Below are 25,188 nucleotides of genomic sequence, written 5' to 3' on the forward strand. Positions count from 1 at the left end.
CATACTGCTGTCACCACATGCACTAACGAGGACTTTTATATTTTTCATATTAGTGTAATGCAAAAGTTGCACATGCATACTTACAGGGACTACTGAAAAAAAAAAACGACATTACAGACAAGCACTAGCAGGGTTTGGGGCTCTGCGCAGGCCGAGTTGCTTTGGGGAACACAAAATGTAAATCTGTAAGACACAGGCTTACACTTAACTGCCAGCATTAAGCATGCTCTTTACCTGTTTTTTTTTACTTCCTACATGTAAAGCACAAGAAAACATTCTGCACATATAGGTAAGAGGGTAAAAGACATCACAAAATGGGGTACAAGTTTTGTGCTATCTGTTAGCAGGATACTGTACGCCTTGAGCTCAGAACAACTAGCCAAATCAACAAAATTGGCTATAGTATGCTATTTGTGCCCCTGTGAAGTAACGGGGTCGTATTTCAAGTATTATGAATAGCCTACTTACCCAATCAATTAATTCTGATGGGTATATTGGGTGTCTGTGAGTGGGTGTGTTTGCAAAAATAAGTTATGAACATAGAAAAAAAGACATGCTTGGTTTAATAAACACATTAGGCAGAAGGCTAATGAATACACAGTAAAGGTAAGCAACAATCAATAGAAACATATTACATGTACTAGCATCATGAATAAATGTATGACATTGAATCATGCAGGTGTGTGCCAGTTCAGGATTGACAGATATCATTGTGAACTGGGGGCAGTTTGTTCGAGTCACACATTATTCATGGAGAAAAAAGTATTTTGATGTTTTAGTGATCTCCTTCATCTCCTATAGCTACAGGGTGCTGGTATGCTTCAGTACTCAGGAAAAGTTGGTTGTCTGTAAGGTGAAGAAAAAACATGAAGAAAAGTTAAATAGATTAATGGTGTGTCAAGACTACAGCTCAGTGCAGGAAATTACAGTAGTACACGGTAAAATGCACCTACCCGCCACAGTGGTCTAGTGGCTAAAGCACTTCGCTGCTGACCTGCAGGTCGCGGGATAGAATCCTGGCTGCGCCAGTAGCATTTTCAATAGAGGCGAAAATGCTTGAGGCCCGTGTGCTTAAATTTAGATGCCCATTAAAATACCTGATGTGGTTGAAATTTCTGGAGCCCTCCACTATGACGTCTCCCATAATCATATGGTGGCAGTTTTGCGACGTTAAACCCCAAAAATTATTATTATTGTAAAATGCACCAATCATAAGCTAGCGAGGGCAAGAATTGTGCTCAAATTGAACAAAACAAAAGACATAGAAAACCATAACTATACCAATTTATATATCAGCAACTGAAGTTGGAAGGAAAAAATAAGCAACATCTCTTGGACCACTAAAATCTGCATAAAGAAACTACAATAGCTACTAAATGAATTAGCATAAAAAAATAGAATTCACTAAGCCATTAAATCTGGTCAACGGGTATAGGCCTAGTCACATACTGAATTATAATATCAAAAAGCAGTGGTAAAAATGACAGCACCGAAACATCTACAAAGTAACTAACTCTATACGAAATACCGAAATGCATGCAGTGAAAAATAAGCATGGCATTATTAATAGTTAAATGCTGCAATAAAAGTAACAGAAGACTTACACTCTGAACACTGTCCATTTCACAGATAAATAAGTTATTCCCAAATAAAATTAAAGTAGGACCACACAGTAAAGTTTCCTGTGTTGCTATCACTGAGGTTACAAAAGTCACACAAGGTGTCTCACATAAAAGCACCTGGACAAGACTGTATAGAGGTCACTTTCATTAAAGCTGGAGGGGACATCTTACTCAGAAACTTGTGACGCTCTATAGACCTTTTTAACGAAGAGGAGCATCCCCTCCTTTCTGAGCTGTTGTACGAGAGTACAAAAGCTGATGTCACAGCTTCGAACCTGCATTTGGGGGGGTGGTCACGCATGTTCACATAACAGAGGGGTTTATGGCGGTGCCCAGAGAGCCTTCGTTGACAAGGTGTGATAAGATCTCAAATGTGCCACCTAGTTGGAAAAGCACCAATGTTATAGTAACACAGAATTAGGGAGACTGAAAAGACTTGGACAATTACATCACAGACCTATCAGCTCACGATTGGTTTTATTAAAAATTTTACAATGGTAATCTCAAAGCAATTTAATTTAGCTGAACATTAAGGCTGCACTAAAGTACACAAAAAAGATGTTCCCAAATCCCCACAGGCAATTTAGTGCACGCCCTAAAGCAGAAAGTGTATAGCCATTGTAGTCTACCAGTGCTGAAATATCTGGCATAATATTTGATGATTACAGGCGAAGTTGAGCTGAAGTAAAGGACCACATTACATACCTTTTTAAAAGGGGAAATCCTTGTGAGACAAAGGAGCAACGACAAAAAGATATTGAATCTTGTTTTTTCTGTTGCAATAGATAGCTAAAGACCCATTTATCCTGGCTGGATAGCTAGTTTGCTTTAGAGCATGATTATTAATTATTTAGAGATGGTTTTATACCTCCGACTTGCACCCTCCCCTCCCTGACTGGTTTTTATGTAAACACATGACACTGCATTGTACACAAAACTGCATTATATGAGCACCACATTGACGACTATTTTCAGCAAAGGCTTCCCGAATAGTGCTACAATCCTCTCTGGAAAGCTGCAAATATCCATGGCCCCCCCAAAAATGCACCGTGGAGGCAAGGAAATCAGCAGTTGCTCCCATGCACGAGTGCACCCTCTTTCCCTTGAAACGATCTGCTAGGAGAGAGCGCTCGCAAGGTTTGTGGCAGCCAATGCAAACTAGTGATGCTGGGGGTGATGGGACGCACATCACGAATTTGTACATTTAGGGAGTCGAACAAAGCTTGTACAAATATGATTTGTGGCTTGCGGAATCTGGGCCAGTGCTCGGAGAAGCCAGCAACATCAACAAACCGGCGCGTGACAATTGCATCATCCCCCCCAAAAGACAGCAACTAACTGACCGACAGATGAAATGTTATTGCACAGGTTCCTAAGTAGTACCAAGGGCTTTTTAGAGAACAAGCGGAACAGAAGTGGCGAAAGCCCCCAGATCCAAATTGTTCGAATCTGTGAGAAGAGCATGGAAAAACGAGAAGGACGCTGACGCAACTCGCGGCAACAAGCGCTACACTTTCGGCATTAATTCATTCCCAGAAGCGCTAGTTAGTTAATTACACGACCGGCTTTATAAAAGCCGGTCGTGGTTAATTATGATTTGAAGTGCCAATTGCGAATCTGGAAGTATGTAGTATCGGGAACGTTCACCTTATAATCGGCCAATCCCCCTATGGAGATAATAGTCTGTATATTAACTCCATGATGGGCACAAGCCATGTGCAGAGGAAAACAGCCACCACAAACGCTACACTAGCGACTCGACAACATAAAAAAAAAAAAAAAACGTGATCGTGAATTGCGTGGCAATAGGTTTATGCGGGGTCTCATTTACAGGTACGCGCGAGTCACGCTTAATTCGCTCCAACTGCGTCGATAAAGCAGCCTTCCAGGCGTATATAGCTGTAGCATATCCAACGTACCCCGATTAGCCAGCTTTGGGACGTTTATTCGTCACATGTACACGAGTCCGAACGATGTGTCTTGTGCTGACACAGCTAGAGGAAGCGTAGCGTCCCCGTCGTGGCACACGGTTGACGCGGCACGATCAGCTGTGAGAAAAAAAAAAAGGGGGGGGGGGGGCTGCGCACCGCCTGCTGCGACTCTATTCAGTTTTCCCCGTCGTCCTTAATACTGAGCCACGATCTCTTAATTGCACAGCTGCGCACATAGCAAGAGAACGGGGCCCGACTTCTGCAACGCTCGTTTTACGTTCATTTTGTTAATTAAAATGGCAAACGTACCTCACACACTCGCAAATTGCACCGCGGACGACACCAAACGCTCACGGAGAAGCCACAACCATAGGCGCAAATTTATCTACTAAATTTAGTAGCAATCTAGCAGCAACCACTCCAAAGTCTGGCAACTGATTTATGCAACGCCAAACTACAGTGTACTAGAATAGAGGCAGTGTGCTCACTGCCCTATCCTTGCGGTGCTCCGCCGTGGCGCACTCTGTGTCGACTGCCACGATGCCCACCAGGGGCGCTGACGCTTGACGCACCTGAAAAACTTCTCTTGGTTCGTGTTGGCCGTGTTGGCGGACGGGGCTGGTTCGCTCAGTTCAGTTCGATCGGTTCGATTGGATCAACGTGGGTACCCCGTGTGCGTGTTCTGTGCTTTATGCTTGGATCATTGTGTAGTATGTGTTCGTGAAGATGCCTAACCGCCGTCGAAATTACTGTTTTGCGCCCGGTTGTCGAACTGGGTACAGTCGTGTGCAGGATGCACCACAGGCGTCTTTGTTCAGCGTCCCGCGTGATGAAGAACGGTGGAAGGAGTGGGAAAGAAATCTCCACCGTGCAGATAAGAAACTGGATGAGTTTTCTGCGGTCTGCGAACTGCATTTCGAACCGAGGTTCGTTATCAAGGAGTTCGTGCACCATATAGATGGCAAAGAGGTACGCATTCCTCGTGATAAACCGATGCTGTCGGAAAACTCCGTCCCCACGATTCTTCCAAATTTGCCGCAGTACCTCACGAAGAAGATGCCAAAACCGAGAGCTAAAAGGAAGATGTACGAAAATGACCATGCAGCCGCAAAGAAAAAGAGCCGAAGTGCTCTCGAGATTGACTGCACTGAATTTCCACGGGCTGCTGTTGGTGATTCAGGGGAGGACTGCGATTTGACACACGATGACGTTCCAGCGGAGCCCGAGCATTGCTTGTCGTTTTGTTATTGTTTAAAGACTCCTTCCAAGTACTGGAGTATGCATCACCATCCTGACCTTAACGGAGTGATGTGTTGCTCGTCGACTTACCTTGAAGAAGGCGTTGTCAAGTCCGAAAAAGTTGTGTTGTTCCTCTGCGATAAACCGCCCGATGGCTACTGCAAGGTGTTTGTGAGGGGGCGGCTGATTGGGGAGCGCATCATTAAATGTCAGGAAGAAGCGGAAAGCGTGCTGGAAAGCGTGGAAGCTACCGAACTCTGTATTGGTGCTCTGAATGCCAAAGATTATGACACCTGCTTTTTAACAGCAGGACTCCAGAAGCAGCTCAAAATCAAGCATGCGACGTATTTCAGCATCAACTGCAGCGGCAAAGTAACAACCAAAGGTGGGTAACGAGTCGCCCGATTTTCACTTAACTGAAGTAGTGCAGTTCTTTGTTACATAATGTATTACTTGCCGGCGCATTCTGGCGCCTATAAGTACTGGCAGTGCTTTCTTGTTCACGTCCCAGTCAGAATTTGCTACAATTTCCGCACATTTCTATTTTCAGGTGGACAGTGCATGAGCTGCAAATACTTCAGGAAGGCTCTCTTGACAAGGAGGTCAAGAGTACAACGAACACCTTCCAGGGCTTCCAATGCAGCAGTAGCCGAAGAGACTCTAAGTGAGCAGATTTCGAAGCTTCCCCAGAAGCAACAAGAATGTGTCAGACAATGTTTTGCCGCAGCACGTAATCAAGAAAAACCCGGCGTGGAGGCTGTCTAAGGCGTTGTACTGTTGAACCTAAGGACGTGTGTTCGATCCTAGCCGCGGTGGCTGTTGTCCCGAAGGAGGAGAAAAAAACGAAACAAGCCGCGTGTCGGCATTTCGGCTGACGTTAAAAATTCTAAAGGGATCTAAATTAACCTGCAGCCCTCCGCTATGGCGCACCTCATAGCGGAAGTGTGGCTTCGGCCCGTTAAACTCCAAAATTTTTATTCTGACATTGCGAAAAAAAAAAAAAAAGCACGTAGTGTTTTTCGCTCCTCGGAACCGCAGTCGACATGACCGCTGCATAAGCAAAACCATTTTGAACATTTAAACGGCAGGAAAATAATACGATGTCAGTTGCTTCACGCCCTGCACACTGATAAGATGCCCCAAAAGAAGTGTCGTGCATTGCATGTCGCGAACGTTGCATAATTTCTGGCATTTCAACAATTGCGCTGTGGCTCTCTACTTCGGCGCGCAAAGGAGTTTCAGGTGACGCTGCGAACCGCGCCGCCTCTCGGCGTCGACACGAAGTGGGTCACCCACTGCCGCCTGTGAGCACACTGCCTCTATTCTAGTACACTGTAGCCAAACAGAACCTAGTTCAACAGGCGCTACACTAGCGACTCGACAAAATAAAAAAAAGTGAGCGTGAATTGTGTGAAAATAGGTTTCAATGGAGTATTTTAGTTAGAAACATTTGTTATTTGAACATTGTTGTTATTAAAATTTCAAATGATAGCCACACTTATTTTGTTACTTTAATGCCGTCTGCACGCTCCCGCGAAACGGCTGTCGCGGCGGCATTCAACGTCTAGTCAGTTGTGTTGGGTAGTGCGTTTCGCGGTTAGACTGGGCTAATTTGGCCGCTAATTAGGTGTTATTGTGGAAGTGAAACGTTGATCTGAACACGAGTTCGGTGTTTCATGTCACACAAGTTCTCTGCGAATGGTACGTTACACATTTGTTCGTTATCGCGCCGTCGCATTGCTGGTCATGAATGTTCGGCGCATTACCGTTAAAGTAGAATGAACGAAGTAGTGAATGACGCAGGACGTCGCTTGATAACTTGTGGCCTTCTTTTATTTTGCGGTCGATGGCAGTACTTGACATTGACAATTCAAACGGAGTACTAACGCGTATATAGTAGAAGGTCATGTATGCGCTTTGCCTGCGTCTCGAGTGTCCACATATGCAATCGCTTTAGTAACTGCACTGTGGGGGTTCTAATGAGGCTACCAGGTACTCCACTTTCTTTTGAGACGAGTGTAGCCAAGAGATTACGTCGAAAATTTCTTCGCTGCATCACGTCACAACCGTGTTCTGTTCCTTTTTGAGTGTCATGAGCATTGTGATGCTACCAAAAAAATGTTCAGTAATGCTGTATCGCTGAACAGAGGTGAGCCCGACATTGCCGAAACCCATTTATCAGTTATTTCTTGCAGCCATTCTTGAATTACTAGAGTGCATTTCATGCTCTTTTGCTTAGAATGTAATTTGTACAGCATCCAGTCCCTTCCCCTTGGGAGGAGGCTGTATAAATCACATTCTAAGCAACTAATGTGGCTGACAGTACGTCCGACACCATTTTTTCTTTCAGTAAATTTGGCTTTCCTATGCGATTGGTATTGTTAATGTTTTTTTGTTGTGTGTGGAAATGAATCAATGTTACTTTTAAATTTCTTTTGTAGGTGTCACATCCAGCAACTTTTCTGCTGGCATAGGCATGCTTGTGAGCTTCAGAAAGATATTCTCTAATGCTAATTCAGTCCATGGCACAGCTCATTCATCCGTAAAGGCTTCTGTAATTTCTGAAAAATAGCTTTTGCACTTTTTGTGTAGGTTCCTGGTTTCTCATCAGATGTTCTCTTTGCTTTGATTTTGTTGAGGCCAGTGAGGTACTCCTTCACTTGATTTTCTGTGTCATCTTTTATTGTTCTAAAGCCCTGCATAAAAACAAAAATGACGAACAAAGCACCATGCTTCGTTAAAAGCATAACGTGAATAATGCTGTCGTATGCTGAATATGTCAAACTGCTGTGGTCAGTTACTCGGCTGTAGTTTGCAAATGTTAATTGGAGCAGCTGCTCAAGCAGTGACTAGAACTAATTGCAAAGGTGATTTTAAATGTGGTCTTATTAAGTATTAAGTGCTTAATGAGATGTGGATTGTGACTGTCCAGTGGTGTCTACCATCAATCAGAGCACATATGATCTCGAAATTTTGAACTCTTTATAAAGATATTATGCCTCAATGAAACTATTTGTAAATACAGTAATATAGTGACATAACAATATTCCTGATATTGCCTGTAACAAATGGTAAATACAACTAAAGGACAAGTAGATATTGAAAGATGTAGACAAAGACAGATTCATACAGAAAGACATTGATATATATCTTCCTGAGAAAGAAAGATGTATATAAGAAATACAACTAAAGAAGTAGATAAGGAAAAATGTAGACAAAGACAGAAAATCATACCGAAAAACATTAATACATGTCTTTTCAAGAAAGAATGACATATATAGAAAAGGGATCAATGAAGAAAAGACATAGAGTGGGCGGGCAGAAAGACAGGAACTGTCAAAGTGCTGCTGCTTTCCAGAAAAAAAGATTAGAGTTTAATATAGTACAAAAGAATCGACAACTGGCATAGTTTGTTGAAGTTCCTGGTGTAAACCTGATGTAAAATGTACTTCAGACAAATTAAAAGGGGAGACAATGGGATGTGCAGTTAGTCACCAAGGACAACATTGTACTACACTTTTATGCCTCAATTCTATGGTGAGCGGTACTTTGAACCGGACTACTTTAAAGTGTTTTCATAATGATAAACTAATCATCAATTATCAGTACTGTTGTGAAAGCTACTTTACTATGAATAATATTATTCTGGTTGTTGTATAATCATGTGCTTCTGTAACAGCCCGAGTAAACATTACGGAAATATACGAGACTGAGAAACCGCATCAGTCTATAAACCATATTAGTGTGATTCCACAATTTTTCTTCTGAGCTCGGCATCGTGATGCAAATGGTTTGTTTCCTGCACATGTTTCCTCCTTCAATTGTAGCATTATGTGCTTATAAGCGTGTACTTGCATAATATTTCAAATCACTTGATTTATGTGTTGAATCAATGCTCCAAATGAAATTTTTTTGCAAAATGTGACGAGCCCCATTGCACCATTAATAATTCGAGAGAGCTTTTCTGCAGCCGGCTTTGCCTTTTACTTTTGTAAGATGATGTGTTTTGACGACGGAAAGCAGTATCTGCCATTGTTGCGTACTGCGCTGTTTTGTGCAGCTTGTTTTAAAGAAATAACGGTGGCAGTGTGTTGGTTGTGAGCGAAAAATCCTCATCTTGTCTGTGATCAAAAAAATTGAGAAAAATGCAAATAAAATAAATAATAAAAATTTTACGGTCCGAGTGAGGCTCAAACCCAGGCTCTCTGCGGGCAAAGCAAGTATTCTACTACACAGCCAAAACATTTCTTGAAGCTGCTTTGAAGAAAAAAAAAAAAAAACGCCATATCAATGTCATGTAGTGGAAGGAGTCTCCTTAATGGGACCGACAACTGGCCAGAAGGTGCGATTAGATCTCAGCAGAAATGAAAAGACCATGAAGTATAGTCACAGATGACAGCATTTTTTTTGCATTGTGAGCAGGATTTATATATTTAAAATGTACTTAAAGTAACAAAAACCGTCATGTCGCACAGCCTAGCAGAAGAGGATTGAAGCAGGATTATGAAATATCGAGTCAATCGCTTTCCTGTACGTAGTCGCGTGGGTTGAGGCTGTCATGTGCACCAGCCCTGAAAATTGGAGTATGTATTATCTAGTCCGGCTCAATTCTGGGCTGCTTATGGCATGAAAGGAGTTGCACGCTGAGAAGCAGTGCTACCATCGCAGTTGCCAGTGGATCAAGTCGAGGGGCAGTGCATGCGCGCGGAGTGCATGCATGCACAGTAGTAAAGTACCATGCTCGACCACGAACCACTCTCGCGCTCACTATTCGCAGCATGTGAATACAGGGCTTCATATTCGGTGTATACAAAAAAAAAAATGATTACAAATGTTTTGCTGCATTTTCCACTTTCCCATTCTGTGATTAGACCAGGCATGCAAAGCCGAAAAGCAATTTTTGGAGCAGTAAAATATTACTTTTGGAGCACTAAAATCGAAAATTGGAGCAGGTTCAAGAAAAAAATCTTACATTTTTTTTTATCGTGAAATAATAAATTCTGAGCAGTATAAATGAGAAGGGTTCAATTTTGAAAAAAAAAAGGTATAAACCATTCAACATCAACTAAATCTTGCATTGTGAGCATGAGCACTGCTATTTCAATGAAAGTAGTATTTTGAACCAGCCCACCGAGCGAGCAAACAGTGATGAGGTCTGTATTAGCATTTGCTGTGCCTGTCAAATTACTTGACATACTCTGTAAATTTAAATGTGGGTCTGCCAAGTTCGTGACCTTGAATTTTGGGAGATTCGTAGAACCAAAAAGTACGGGGTGCAAAAAGAAAAAACTGGTGCACAATTTAGTTTGCTTTTCTTGGGAAGCAGAAATGTGATACGCTGTTCCAGATGATTGCCAGTAGCTTATTTAGATATCATTTATTATATTGGTACTCAGAATTATGAGGCATACAAATTCATGAGTAACCTAGCTAAATGCCCAGTCTCCTACTAATAGCCCCTTCCAAATCTCAATATGCTTCTCTGATGGGCACCGGCGTACTGCGGCGAAAGTAGCTTAAGCAGCATTCTCTGCACAGGTTAGAACCAAAGCCAAGAAATTTCCTAACCGCTACACCTCCCCACCCACTTCCCACCATTTTTTCTTCTTTTGCTGAGGGGTTAGGTGCCGCTTTGGATCTCCTTCAAAGCGCGTTCGACCAGGTATAGTAACAACGGCACGCACCCACTGGCCCAGCGGCGGTACCGGATATCTGTCGCCGGGCCATGGGCGAGGATGACGCACCTTCAAAAAAAAAAAAAAAATAATAAAAAAAAAAAAATAAAAATTTTGTGTGCCATTGTTCAGGAAATCGACATAGTTGCTGGCAACGCCGCCGTTCCCAGCATGTTGAGCTTGTTGGGGCGAGAAAAACGGGACATACGCTTCCAGCTTTAATTCCTAACAAGCCATAGCTACGTTTTCAGGATAGGAAATTTACATTTCCCACAAAGTGTTGGTGGCTACAGCAATGCATATTTGTCTTGAAGTTCCGCCATCCCGCTGATAGGTATTAGCTGTGGTCAACGGACCGATCGGTGCGCAGCGTTGTTGCTTCATCTGGTCATATTTTAAGTACATTTTAAGGTTGGGGTCTGTGCGCTTTGACGGATGGCACAAACTGCAGGTGGCAGACGTGGCCTGCAATTCTCGCCGAAATTAGCGCAGCTGAGAAAATTTTGAGGCTGGCTGGGCATTTTGGCGCAGCGTGGCACAGTTTCAGCAAATTTCAGGGTTTTGACACAGCTTGGCAGAACAACTTGAAATTGTATCAAATTGCCGCAATTGGCACAGCTGTTGCACCCTTGTTAGAATCCCTGACCAACAAGTTTTCTATTTCGAAAAAAAAGGCATTATAAAAATTGGTTGTCAGTTCCTTTATTGCATGTTATATGGTGTGGCACAAGTGTGCAATTCCACCAGGCATCAACACATGAGAAGTGTGCAATGAGTGGGTGTTTTAAAGGCAACTCATTACAAAGTGCTGAGACATATTTATACATCATCAACAGCAGAAGCATCAACAAAGTGAATAGCTGCATAGAGTCGAGTGTTGCCCGACCGACACGTGGTGCGCCCTTCGTGTATACGCAAAAGGACTAATATGATATAGTGGGCACTTAATTTAAAACGGCCAATGTTACGTGCACAGTTATTCATTTCTATACTATGTGGCTGAGGTATCCACCAAGAACCAATGCAGGTCGGAAATTGAAATGGCAATGCGTGCAAGACGTTGTTATGCTATTGCGTTCTGCTCTTGAAGGCGAAGCTGAAGCATGCTCCAAGTTTCTGTACTTATGCGCAATCCCTGTAATTATATCCTTTGCAGTGTTGATGAAAAACTGCTTGCCAGGCATGTTTTGAAACATACATCTGAACAGCTGTCAAAATATTTTGTTAAGGTGGTGTAGCACAAAGAGGACAGAGTATGAAGAGATGACGAAGATGAAAAGCATACTCATGCTTCACACCCCGAAGGGTTAAACATCCTTTAGTGAGACCCGTATGAGGCCACTGAATGCGTACCATCCTGTGTTTGACATTATATACTACATCCTACCTTCACATACTATTGAAAAAAGAAAATGGTGATCCTTGTGCTCTAAAATCATCCTTGTAATTGCCACTTTGCATTCCTGAAAACTGTAGAAGCTCATGGCTGGGTGAAATGAAAAAAAAAAAAAAAAAAACACATTCTGCATGGTTCTCTATTTGTTATCCCAACTGGCAATCGCAAGAAAATATTAGCAATTGTCTTAAAATGGATTGAGTTCAGTGAAAATAGTTCTGAGTGGCAGAAAATAAACCAGTGAATAAACCAATAAGCAGAGGTAACGTGGCCATAGCTATGATACAAGCATCTTTGATATGAGACGCTAACAAGGAAGGAGACATAGTGAGAAAAAGATCTTACACTCTAATAACTGTTGTCCTTGACTTATGAACTTGAATGTCATGCTTCCTGGTAAAGACGGTACAGATAGATATATGGCTTTGTTGGTAGGTGGATAGCCAATTTTTGAGAACTTATACTTTTTCCAGTTGTGTGGATTTGTAAAAAAAAAAAAAAACCTTGAAAGAGCACAGGAAATTGTTCATGTGTGTCAAATTGTGAACCATTGCGGGAGCATATGTGGAATTGGCAAGAGACAGGCAGACACACTTTTGTAACGGAACATCACAAAGATGAAGGTGAAGCAACACAGTAGTCAATTCAATCATCACAGGTCTTGAACAAGAAACGAACTGAACAACACAAGTTATATCCCCATACATGTTGTTTTGACAGTAAGTATGAGAGCAACAAAGAAAGGAGAAAAAAAAAGAACTTATGAAAAAATGTTTTGAGATAACAATGGAACAAGCATTTGCTGCTATGAATGTTATTCGTCCTGCGCAACTGCCCTAGACTTGCAGATTACAGTTGTTGGTGGAAAAAAAGTGCAGTAGCAATTCCAGCAGTGCACTTGAGAAATGGTGGAAGTTACTGGGCTGAACTGAACCAGATGAAGTTTAATAGATAATCTAGTCTAATGATGGCGCATTTAACTTAACAGTTTTTATAGTGGGAAAGTTTTAACGTCTTGTGACCAAAGGAATGCTTGCTTTTAGATGTGCACCTTTACTGACCACGGAGTGTAGAAAGTTACATGTGCCACTACTGATAAACACGTCCTACAACATGAACAAAAGCTGTGTCGCTTTGTCTCGAAACAATATTTCTTCACCATGTAGACGTATCCTTGTCACTGTATGTTTGCAAGCTAGCAATCTGACGTAACGAGCAGTTGCACCTATTTTAGGTTACTCAGTTCTTTTCTAATAAAAGCATGGCCACCTTCATTACTTTGAGTGCGCATGCCCTAGATTTTTCGCATTACTATCTCAAACTCAATCGCGGTTACGGGCAGGATAGCCATTGCTGGTGACACACGGCCACATCTGATAACGATCAGGGTCGACCGGACTGGATTTCTGGATCATGATATGCAGTCAATTGCTGCTACTCAGTCCAAACTAATCAGGATCGAGTTTGGTACAGAGGTTATTCAAATAGCGAAATGTGATCCAGATTTCGATGCCCACATCATGATTAAAGGTGACTATGGAGCAGCACACGATACCGATCTAGCCTGATTGCGATTAAATTGCTTGTGTGACACTAGTACGACATAAGCGAAGCACTTTCGTTCATGCCAATTTGCTGAACACTGATAATCAAAACTACATAATGGCAAGAAAACGCATCTGGTTCAGTCTTTGGAAGCTCTTGAAGCAGTTAACGAAAGTAAAACAAAGCCCAGATGATAAGTGATGGCACGACAGATGTACAAGGTGATGGTGATGATGCCTTCACTATGGCTCTTGCCCACCCAGGGGGATTTCCCAAGAATTGAGCATATGAAATTTAAGGCCTTTCAAATGATATGTCGTCCTAACAGAAGGAGGATAAAGCACATGTAAATACAGAAAGAGTGCAATAATCCCTTTATATCATTCCGACCAGACAGAATAATATACATCGATGGAGGCAGAAATGTTGTAGGCCCGTGTGCTCAGATTTGGGTGCACGTTAAAGAACCCCAGGTGGTCTAAATTTCCGGAGCCCTCCACTACGGCGTCTCTCATAATCATATGGTGGTTTTGGGACGTTAAACCCCACATATCAATCAAGAATAATATACATCTTGAAATTGTAGTAATTTCAAACACGTTTATAAATAATATTTAGAATTTGCTTAATAATACCATAATAACAAATATACAAATAGGAATCTAGAGGCGCATTCATTTTGTTTCATGAACATAACTGCAAATGGCATCAAAGGCATTCCTGTGGCTGTAGCCTAGAACCGAAGCACCAAAGGAGAGTATATTCTCAATGGTGAAGGGCAGCCTAAGGTTAGCGAATAGGATGACAAGGAGACGTTTTCTTAATAGTCTGTAACGGCGGGATAACAAAAAATAATGATTCATTGATTCCAGATCTGTACAAAAGCTGCATAGGGGAGATATTCCCAGACCATCCCTGTGTGAATACAGATTTAAAGGAGGCACACGACATCCTAATCTTGTTAGCACGACTTCCAGTTGTCTAGTATGACAACAGCCGGTTTTCCATCAATATTTCAAATGTCTAAATTCAGTGTGTGTGGTCTTACTGATTCTATGGCATCAGTGCTGAGTGAAAATTTTCTATATCTTATCGCCGTTATACTGGCCAGCACCAGAGGGACAGAAAGCATTTGGCCATTTAATTCCATTCGAGCTAACGAGTCTGCCATTTCATTTAATTCTAACCCGCATTGTCCAGGTACCCATAATAATTTTAAGAGCTCCAGCTGTGGAGGAATTAACATAAGGAATGTCCTTAAGGTATCTGATTTTGATCAAGCTGTCAGTGTTGTACATACGGACAGGAAATCTGTAATTATTATAGCAGTGTGGGTGTTCAAAGTTAGTTTTCGTAGTGGTAGAACAATTGCCAAATGTTCAGCTTTAAAAATAGGTGTGAAGTCTTGTAGTCTTACTGAAAACTACAGGTCAAGTGAAGGAGAGTAAGTACCTACTTTTGTCTTTTCATCTAGTACTGAAGCATCAGTGGCTATTACATAATTTGTTTCCACGTGTGTAAGGTAATCTTGCAAGCGGCTATTTAGTACCTGTGTGATTGAAATTTAGGCTTATAGGGAAAAATCTCATCATATTCTGTGATAAGATTTTGATTTTGCACATTTACTGCTGGTAAATCTCAAATTTTCATGTTTATTCTGTGTAGTTGCTTCTGGACAAAATTTGGGTTGTATGAAAATGTGGCCAATGAGCAAGAGAAAAAGAGTCTGTATACATATTCTGATCGTCTTAACGAATAGCTATAAAATTTTAGATAAGCCTGAACCGTCAGGATATGGAATCGACAAGGCAAAGTTGGTAAGCGCGCCTCCCTGATACAAAACATATTCGCAACAAACTTCGCAACAGAAGGCATAGTCGCAGGGCTTCACACTCCAAAACAATCAAAGGCTTAAGTTTATAAGCAGGCCCACTTGAGAATAACACATATCCAAATTCTAGTATACAAAGAATCCGGCACACCTTTTCTTCTTCGCCTCTTCTCATGGCTTTTACCCACCCCGCAGGGGCGCCTGCGCAAGTAGGCGTTTGATGTGTAGCGACACCACGGACCCGAGCTAACGGGGGAGTTTTGACTCCCTCCCACGCCTAGCCGTGCGTGGCTTTGCCGTGTCCGGGGAAAAGGGGATCCTGGGGGTTGAGCTGACGCTGGGTGATTGGACCTTTAAGGCCCCCCGGAAGAGGCAACACACCCCTTTGGCCCCGGCTTCACGTAGACGGCACCCCTGGGCTGACCCACCCAGGGGAAATCGGCAGTCGCCTTTTCCTATCTCTCTCTCCCTACATCTTCGTCTTTATCTCTTACTATTTATCTGTCCTGTCTTCTACTCTCTTCCGTTTACTTCCCAACTTCCTGGCGGCTAGGGTTAACCCTGTGCAAATAGCCTACCTTGGTCTAGGCGCATTGGGTTATAGTGGCGTTGTACGGCTGGCGTCTGCAGGTTTCAGCATCCGTAAACTTGCAGCGTCCCCTCGTTGGGCTCCGTGGTGGGTGGCCGCCAACGCTACTGAACAACATACAATTAGCATGCACAAAGCATTCTCTTTACTTAATGATCGTGCCTCCTCAAAGCGGGTACGCACCGAAGATATCAATTTTTTCATCCGGCCAAGACAAACCTTTCCTCATTTCCACGTTATACACTGCGAAAAAACTAACAAGCAAGCCAGAACAGTATCCCTCTTCGTAGTGGCTAGGTCCTTAACCGAAACTCTCGGTGCCGGGTACAAGGTTACCAAAATGGCCAGTGGAGATCTACTCCTTGAAATACGTGACAAAGACCAATTTGATAAACTGAACACCCTCACAACGTTTCGAGACACACCCATCAGTATTACGCCACACAGGTCCATGAACTCATCTCGCGGGGTCGTATCAAATGCAGATTTGCTTGACCTGACCGAAGCTGAACTTCTTGAAGGATGGAAGAGCCAGAACGTGACAAACGTACAGCGTATTAAGATAAGAAGAGATCAAAAGGAAATACCAACAAAACACTTAGTACTGACCTTTGCTTCGAGCGATTTGCCGGAAACAATTCAGACTGGGTACACAAAGACATCTGTGAGGCCATATATTCCCAACCCCCGCCGTTGCTTCCAATGTCAGAGATATGGCCACGGCTCACAAAGCTGTCGTGGCCAGAAAACTTGTGCTCTGTGTGGAGTCGTGGGCCATGCGTCCGACAACTGCGAAGCACCTGCACACTGTGTGAATTGTGGCGGTAGTCATGCCGCGTACTCACATTCCTGTTCTTTCTGGAAAAAAGAAAAAGAGATCATCACTTTAAAAATACAAGAAAACATTACATTTAATGAAGCAAGAAAAAGAGTCTCGCCATTTTATGGCCCCACATATGCTGATGCGGCGCGCCAGGGGGCAGTGTCGCACCAGCTTTCGCCACTCCTTCGGCCTGCGCAGAGCGAGTCATTGGCTGTGACGCCTGCCCCCAAGGCGGCAGTAGTTGAGGCTACTCCGCCTACTATCGAACAGAGACCAGGGACTCCAGGGTCCTCGGGTCTCAAGGCCTCACCTCGCCAGGCGAGGCCCAAGCTTCGAAAACCAGCTCGCATGAGCGGGCATCCAGTGCCTCCGAGGAGGCAATGGATACGGCGGCACCCCTGGTGCCAAAAGAGCGGCGCGGCTCTCTGGAGCGAGCCAAGAAAACTAAAAAGCTCATAACAGGGCCTGATGATAGCCCTGCTACTTGAGCTCGACCTTTCAGCTTAAACAAGTCACTCCCTTAACGTACACACAGCACTACTTTACTTCCAATATGGAAACACAAATTATACATTGGAACGTCAGAGGCCTGCTTAAAAACCTCGACGACGTCCAAGAGCTTTTATACAAACACTCACCTCAAGTGCTGTGTGTACAGGAAACACATCTGAAATCCTCCAATACAAATTTTTTACGTGCTTACGTCATATACCGAAAGGACCGAGATGATGCTGTGGCGTCATCCGATGGCGTAGCCATTATTATTAACCAAGGAGTAGCGTGTACACATTTACCACTCCAGACATCCCTTGAGGCGGTGGCTGTTAGAGCGGTACTTTTAAACAAACTCGTCACCATCTGCTCTTTGTATGTACCTCCCCACCACCGTCTTGAAAGACGTGAATTTCAGTCTTTAATAGACGAACTGCCTGAACCCTATTTGCCTCTTGGGGACCTAAATGCACATAGTGGACTGTGGGGCGATTCTCGCTCTGATGCACGAGGTCGTCTCATTGAACAATTTCTCTTCTCTTCCGGTGCCTGTTTGTTGAATAGGAAAGAGCCAACATACTATAACATTGCCAACAAAACTTACTCGTCTATAGACCTCAGCATCGTATCACCTTCACTCCTACCCCTACTGAAATGGAAAATCATTAATAATCTATATGGAAGTGACCATTTTCCTGTAGTGTTGAGTTCACAAACAACATATGAATGTCCTCTACATGTTCCCAAATGGCTGATAAACAAAGCAGACTGGGAACAGTTCCACAACACTACACGTTTGAGTTGGACAGACATATGTAGGTTAAACATAGATGAAGCTGTGCAGTACTTCACAGCTTTTCTAACTGACGCAGCAGCCAGGTGCATACCGCAAACATCTGGAATGCCCGGCAAACGACACGTCCCATGGTGGAACATGGAGTGTCGTAATGCGCGAAAGGCACAGAACAGGGCATGGAGATTGCTGCGGAACTCGCCAACAGCGGAAAATCTTGACACCTTCAAAAAAATAAAGTCTCAAGGAAGGAGAACGCGTCGGGAGGCCAGAAGAGAAAGCTGGCAGAAGTTTTTGTCGGGGATCAATTCATACACACAGGAGGCTAAAGTCTGGAACATGGTCGATAGGATAGCAGGGAAACAAGTACACACACTTCCACTCGTAAACACTCAAGGTGATACCTTGGAAGATCAGGCAAACTTCCTCGGGGCACATTTTGAACGGGTATCCAGCTCGTCCCACTATACTGACACTTTCCAAAAATACAGAACAAGAATAGAAAAGCAGAAACTCGAACACAAATCCACTAGAAACGAGGCATATAACCAAGCTTTCAGTCTAGTGGAGCTCCGAACATCCCTAAACTCCTGCAGTACTTCTGCCCCAGGTTCCGACTGTGTGGTGTATGAAATGTTAAAAAACCTACCAGCCGAAACACGAAAAACCCTACTTTGTTTGTACAATGCTATCTGGTTTTCTGGCACTATCCCTACCTCCTGGAAAGAGGCTATTATTATTCCCATTTTGAAAGAGGGCAAGGACCCTTCTTTAGCTTCAAGTTATAGGCCTATTGCACTTACAAGCTGCTTGTGCAAAGTATTCGAAAAAATGATAAACTGCCGACTTGTACATATCCTTGAAACAAACAATTTGCTCGACCCATTTCAGTGCGGGTTTCGAGAAAGTAGATCCACCACAGACCACCTTGTTCGTATCGAGGCACAGATCAGAGACGCCTTCGTCCATAAACAATATTTTCTCTCTGTGTTCCTCGATATCGAAAAGGCGTATGATACAACATGGCGTTTCGGAATTCTAAGAGACCTGTCCCACCTTGGTGTGCACGGAAGAATGTTTCATATAATCGAAAGTTACCTGTCAAACCGGACATTCCGTGTCCGTCTGGGCAATGTGCTCTCCCAAACATTTGTCCAGGAAACAGGCGTGCCACAAGGTGGCGTGCTTAGTTGCACACTTTTTATTATCAAAATGAATTCTTTGCACTTGTCCATTCCCCGCAATATCTTCTATTGTACATATGTCGACGACGTTAAGCTTGGCTTCAAGTCATGCAACTTGGCCATGTGTGAGCGGCAGGTTCAGCTGGGTTTAAATAAGGTCTCCAAATGGGCAGATGAAAACGGATTTCGACTTAACCCACAAAAAAGCACGTGTGTCTTGTTCTATCGAAAGAGAGGCATGCACTCGGAACCTGACATTCGACTGAACAGGCAACGTCTGTCCGTCAAAGGCGAGCATAAATTCTTAGGCTTAATCTTGGACAACAAGTTGACCTTCGTACCGTACATCAAGTATTTAAAAACAAAATGTCTAAAAGCCATGAATTTTATAAAAGTGTTGTCACGTACTACGTGGGGTAGTGATAGGCAATGCCTCATGAACCTCTATAGAAGTCTCATTCGCACCCGCTTAGATTATGGGACCGTTGTCTATCAGTCTGCTACTCAAAGTGCCTTGAAGATGCTGCACCCCGTGCACCATTTGGGCATCCGCCTTTCTACGGGTGCTTTTCGCACTAGCCCCGTAGAAAGCCTTTATGTTGAGTCAAATGAGTGGTCGCTTCATCTGCAGAGAACTTACACGTCCTCTGTTTATTTCCTTAAGGGGAAAGCAGACAAGAAGCACCCCTCATACTCTACAATTAATGATTTGTCGAGCTCAACTCTGTTTCAAAACAGGCCTTCGATGAGGCAGCCCTTCTCAGTTCGCCTGAAGTGTCTAGCTGAAGAAACTGCAGTGTCACTTGAACACAATTTAGTGGCTCCTGTAGCATACCCGCCACCGTGGCAGTGGCAGACCATAGACTGCGATGTGTCTTTCCTAGAAGTTACAAAACATGCACCTATTGCCTGTATCCGAACATACTTTTTGGAACTTCAACGCAAATACACACGTCCTGATTTCTTCACAGATGCCTCCAAGACTAACTCCTCTGTGTCCTACGCTGCTGTCGGCCCATTCTTTTCGGATGCTGGCCCTCTACATCCACGCACAAGTATCTTCACAGCGGAAGCTTACGCGATACTTGTGGCAGCTGAACACATCAAACAATTACAAATACAAAAAGCAGTAATTTATACGGACTCCCTCAGTGTGGTAACGGCTCTGCACTGTCTTAAAAAACAAAAAAACCCGGTCCTTGTCTCACTTTACTCCATTTTGTGCACACTCAAACAACATGTTGTAGTGTGCTGGGTGCCAGGGCACCGTGAGATCCAAGGCAACGTGAGGGCGGATCGGCTCGCTGCATCCGTCCATGAGAGCACCGCCATTACATCCATATCAATCCCGGCCCTTGATCTTAAGCCGTCTCTCAAACGAAACCTCAGGGACTACTGGCAGAGCAAGTGGGATACACATACACAAAACAAACTACACGTTATCAAGCCACACCTTGGCCATTGGCCACCAGTATCAAAATCACGTCTAACAGAGGTAACACTAACAAGACTCAGGATAGGACACACACACATCTTTTGTCCGGTGGTGATCCACCATTGTTTGATAAATGTGGTGAGGCATTAACAGTTCTTCACGTTTTAATTCAGTGCAAACAATTGGACACTATAAGAAGACAACACTTTCCATTACCCTACCGACAACATATACCTTTACACCCTGCAATGTTCGTCGGTAGGGAACCGCTTTTTAGTTATAAATCATTGCTAGCGTTTTTAAAAGAAATTCATAGTTTTCATATCATATACCCGGGCATTCCGTAGCACGACCTCTCCTGAGAGGTTTTCGCTGCGGTGGCTACACAAGAAAGCACTTGCCTCACGGCCCTTGGACGCAAGGGTATGAACAAGTGAGGCACTTGTGCTAATTCCATACATGTCCACCATCGTCTTTTAGTATCACCAACTTTGTTCATCTATTGGCACCGCACACACCTTTCACGGCATGGTCATGATTTTATTACTTGTATGTTTTTACCCGCCTTACCGCGAGGAATTTTATGGCCCTTATACAGCCGCTAATCACAATCATCGTCCACATTCCTTGTCCCATGAACTGGCGCTGTTTGGCCATCAAATGGCCCTTGCGCCAAAAAACACCATATATCATCATCATGGCTTTTACCCAATGCAGGTGATTGGCTGAGTGTCATGTGAATTTTTTTGTTTTTAAAGTATTGATTTCTAACACTTCTCGTATAAGCTAGGGATAGGTAATACAAAAAATGTAATCACTGAATATTTGTATTTAAATATTTAAATGGATGATGAATTGAGCTCACTATTCTTTTAGTCTGACTGATAAATTCCTCTATGGCGTAGTAAGCATCCCTGTGATTGTAGCCCAGAGTAGAGGCACCAAAAGAAAGAACAACTGGTTCGGATATTTCCAGGCCTAAGTTTCGAAGAGCTGGTGCTATGAATCTTCTCCTCAATGATGCGTACTGGCGACAGGATTGAAAGTGATGACTAATTGTTTCCTCTTCCTTACGGAAGAGACACAGAGGAGACAGCGCTTGACTTTCTTTATGCAGGTAAAAGTTGTGGGAGGCAACCCTGCAGCGAAGTTTGGTTAAAGCCACTTCCATTATCCTCGACCGCGATAACTCACTGTTCCAGGGAAATAATAGGTGCTTATATTCTGGAGAAGTTGTCAAGACAGGGTTTCATAAGCATTTTTTGAATGTTAGCGTGCGGCAACTTGCAATTGTAATGTATGCTGTCAGTAGGAAAACTGGAATGATTGACATCAAAAGCGCCTCCATTGCTAAAGAATCAGCACTTTCGTTTAAAAACAAACCCCTATGTCCTGGTACCCAAATTAAGTGGAGACATTGTAGGTGTGCGGGAACTAGTATTCTGAAAAGCTTTAGTACAGGCGTTTCACCAGATGCAGAGAGAAGAAGATACAGATTATCAGTCAGTGATAATTGCTACGTCTGTAATTGAACTGGTTAACTTTTGGAGAGCTAATACTGTGGCTATAAATTCAGCTATAAAAATTGAGATAAAATCAGGCAGTCGTAAAGAAAAATACCACTCAAGTTCAGGGCAGAATATTCCTATGCCAGCTTTTTTTTTTTTTTTTTTTTCGGTTTGCGATGCATCTGTACATTCGTTGGCAGATTATTTAGATGCGCTTGTTACAGTCCATTTAAAATGCCGCGAGGTAACTATTTCGGAAAAAAATATCGGGGTAGACAATGCCTATGAATTTAGGTTGCATCATCAAAAAAACGCACATCACGAATTTGTACATTTAGGGAGTCGAGCAATGCTTGTACAAATATGATTTGTGGCTTGCGGAATTTGGGCCAGTGCTCGGAGAAGCTAGCAACATCAACAAACCGGCGCGCGACAATTGCACCATCCCCCCAAAAGACAGCAACTAACTGACCGACAGATGAAATGTTATTGCACGGCTTCTTAAGTAGTACCAAGGGCTTTTTAGAGAGCAAGCGGAACAGAAGTGGCGAAAGCCCCCAGATCTAAATTCTTCGAATCTGTGAGAAGAGCATGGAGAAACTAGGACGCTGACGCAAGTCGCGGCAACAAGCGCTACACTTTCGGCATTAATTAATTCCCAGGAGCGCTAGTTAGTCAATTCTGATTTGAAGTGCCAATTGCGAATCTGGAAGTATGTAGTATCGGGAACGTTCACCTTATAATTGGCCAATCCCCCTATGGAGATAATAGTCTGTATATTAATTCCACGATGGGCACAAGCCATGTGCAGAGGAAAACAACCACAACAAACGCTACACTAGCGACTCGACAAAATAAAAAAAAAAAAAAAAACGTGAGCGTGAATTGGGTGGCAATAGGTTTATGCGGGGTCTCATTTACAGGTACGCGCGAGTCACGCTTAATTCGCTCCAACTGCGTCGATAAAGCAGCCTTCCAGGCGTATATAGCTGTAGCATATCCGACGTACCCCGATCAGCCAGCTTTGGGACGTTTATTCGTCACATGTACACGAGTCCGAACGATGTGTCTTGTGCTGACACAGCTAGAGGAAGCGTAGCGTCCCCGTCGTGGCACGCGGTCGACGCGGCACGATCAGCTGTGAAAAAAAAAAAAAGGGGGGGGGGGGGCTGCGCACCGCCTGCTGCGACTCTATTCAGTTTTCCCTTCCTCCGTGGTTTTCCCCGTCGTCGTTAATACTGAGCCACGATCTCTTAATTGCACAGCTGCACACATAGCAAGAGAACGGGGCCCGACTTCTGCAACGCTCGTTTTACGTTCATTTTGTTAATTAAAATGGCAAACGTACCTCACACACTCGCAAATTGCACCGCGGACGACACCAAACCCTCACGGAGAAGCCACAACCATAGGCGCAAATTTATCTACTAAATTTAGTGGCAATCTGGCAGCAACCACTCCAAAGTCTGGCAACCGATTTATGCAATGCTATGGTGGCTAGAATTGGGAGGTGACGCCAGCGCCCGCATATTCGCCGAGCGCGCGCGATCCTCGTTTTCAAGCGCCGCCGGACGGCCACCACGGCGCTCCTGTCGGCATAGTGATGCGGGCGAAGCGCGCGCTCCGCGCTCTCTCGTCGACTCGCCGCTGGGTTCGCTGGTTCGCCTCTGGAAGCGTGTCTGGGTGTGTGCAGTTTTCCGCGTTGATGTCTCGCTTATGGCAAAATGTATTTAGTTGCTGACATGACAGTGTGAGTGCCGACCTTAGGATGAACTCCAGCACTATGAAAGCGAGGCAACGCCACTGCTTTGCTCCTGGCTGCACGAGCGGCTATGTGTCATCGAGGGAGCAAGGTCAGCGTGCTTCTCTTTTCTCTGTTCCCAAAGACCCTGCCCTCTTCGAAGCCTGGCAACGAGCCGTACCCCGTGCCGACAAGTCGTTGGACGTGAAGTCGGCGCTATGTGAGCTTCATTTCGACGAGCAGTTTATTGAGCGTTTTTACACGCATGTGATAAACGGCGAAACTGTTCAGATTCCCCGAGGGAAACCGGTGCTGAAATCTGACGCGGTGCCAACCATATTCCCAAATGTTCCTGCGTATCTTTCAAAGAAAGTGCCGAAGAAAAGGACGTCAAGAACATCCACTTGCGGCCTACCATTGAAAATTCGGCGTCAGGAACCAAGCACGTCTGCTTGCGAGGAGACAGCTGGCTCGTACAGCACAGAAAGCGACAGTAACCAAATACCTGTTCCGAATGTGCCCGCAATTCCCGACGTCCGCAAGTGTGGTCTTCCCAGCGCTTACTGGGCTCGACATCTAATTGCTGGAGCCGACAACGCCACGGTGTTTACAGTTTGCGCACTAGATGGTGACAAGTTGACTATTGACAAGTATGTGCTAATGACATCAGATGAAAACAAACTTCAAGCGACAGCTTTTGTGCAAGCCACAAAAATAAAGACCCTTGACATTACCAACATCGAAATGGCAGAAGAGTTGCTTCGCGACGTCGACTCCATGATACCATGCAGAGGGTTTGGTAAAACTGGTGAATTTGGAGTGAATTTAAAGTACAAAGAGAAGACTTTTGATGGCAGAACCTTCAGCCCATCTTGCCGTGGGGTTGCTCCAACGCCAGAAAAAGCCTGCCCACAATGCAAGCACCTCAGAAGACTACTCCTGAATCGTGAGTCCTACAGGCGAAGAAAAGGCAAAAATGTGGCCCAGTCCCAAAAGCTTTCATACAGGCTTAAGCTGCGAACAGCGCAAGCGAAAAGGAGTCGCCTGAGTGTCCTGCAGGCTAAATCACTCATCAAACAAATGAAAGAAAAGAATGCACGGAATGATTCTACAGCATTTGAAGAAGCGGTGAAGGCCCTACCCATTAAGCAGCAGCAACAAGTCAAGGCGTGCTTTGCTGCGGCTAAAAGAAAATCCACGAAAGGGATGAAGTATGAAAGTGAATGGGCTCTAGAGTGCCTTATTATGTCCATGAAAAGCCCACGCCTCTATGAGCATATACGCAAAAACAACATCATGGCGTTGCCTTCTCGAACATCACTACGTCGATATCTCAAGCGTTACAGGAGTGGATTCGGCCTGAGCGAAAAAGTGTTTGCTGCTG

General features: G+C 43.9%; 1 protein-coding gene and 1 long non-coding RNA gene across 2 annotated transcripts in view; one reads left to right on the forward strand and one right to left on the reverse strand.

Moving 5' to 3' along the window:
- Positions 1–540: 540 nt before the first annotated feature.
- LOC119186578 (uncharacterized) lies at positions 541–23,627 on the reverse strand. The gene is made up of 3 exons (XR_012889282.1): positions 23,412–23,627; positions 16,438–16,686; positions 541–846 (listed from the first exon to the last, which is right to left on the reverse strand). It is a non-coding gene; the product is annotated as an uncharacterized LOC119186578 (long non-coding RNA).
- mus101 (mutagen-sensitive 101) overlaps positions 6,319–25,188 on the forward strand; it is a 67,772-nt gene continuing 48,902 nt past the window's right edge. Inside the window, exon 1 of the mRNA XM_075884785.1 lies at positions 6,319–6,493. The gene's annotated coding sequence lies outside the window, so the exon portion shown is untranslated. The remainder of the gene's footprint in view (positions 6,494–25,188) is intronic.

The sequence above is a fragment of the Rhipicephalus microplus genome, unplaced genomic scaffold, assembly GCF_043290135.1.
Source record: "Rhipicephalus microplus isolate Deutch F79 unplaced genomic scaffold, USDA_Rmic scaffold_48, whole genome shotgun sequence".
NCBI lineage: Eukaryota > Metazoa > Arthropoda > Arachnida > Ixodida > Ixodidae > Rhipicephalus > Rhipicephalus microplus.